The following is a 655-nucleotide window of genomic DNA, read 5'->3' as shown; positions in this document are numbered from 1 at the left end:
GGGTTGCTATGAGTTAGAACTGATTCAGCAGCACCTCACAACAACAACATATCAACAGTGATTTTCTTGTTTCTTTTTTGTCTTTTCTATATGCACAATCAACAGAATTATTATTGGGCTACCCCCACCATTAATCAGTAACTACTTTTTCCAGGTGTCATAATTATAATTCTTTCGACTACATAATAGTTTATTGAGTTGACATACTCTAATTTGTATTGGGCATTTAGTTTGTTTCCAGTTTTTTGTAGTTATAAATATTCTTCCAAGATGATTTATGCATATCATTTACTTATATTTCTTTATTTGGGAATTGTGTGTTCACATCCTTTGACCACTTATCTTTTGAGGTTATAATAGTTTGTAGATTTGAAGCCGTTCTTTATATGATGCATATATATATATTCTTTCTATCATGTTCAGTACAAGTGTTTTCCCAATTGTATTTAGCTTCTGTTAATTTTGTTAGTTTTTTTTTTACATCATTTTTTGATGTTTTTGAGCTATTTATTTTTTTCTTTGTGATTTCCATTATTTCCATAAGCTTTTCAAAGATACTGTCTCCCTAAAGCTTTCATAAATATTTGATTCTGTTTTCCCCTAGCTTTGCTAAGAAGTAAAGCAAATATTTAACTCTTTGATCCACTGGGGGTTT

This window comes from Trichechus manatus, unplaced genomic scaffold (assembly GCF_000243295.1).
Source record: "Trichechus manatus latirostris isolate Lorelei unplaced genomic scaffold, TriManLat1.0 scaffold00005, whole genome shotgun sequence".
NCBI lineage: Eukaryota > Metazoa > Chordata > Mammalia > Sirenia > Trichechidae > Trichechus > Trichechus manatus.
The sequence above is the reverse complement of the archived record's forward strand: the minus strand, read 5'-3'. Positions refer to the sequence as shown.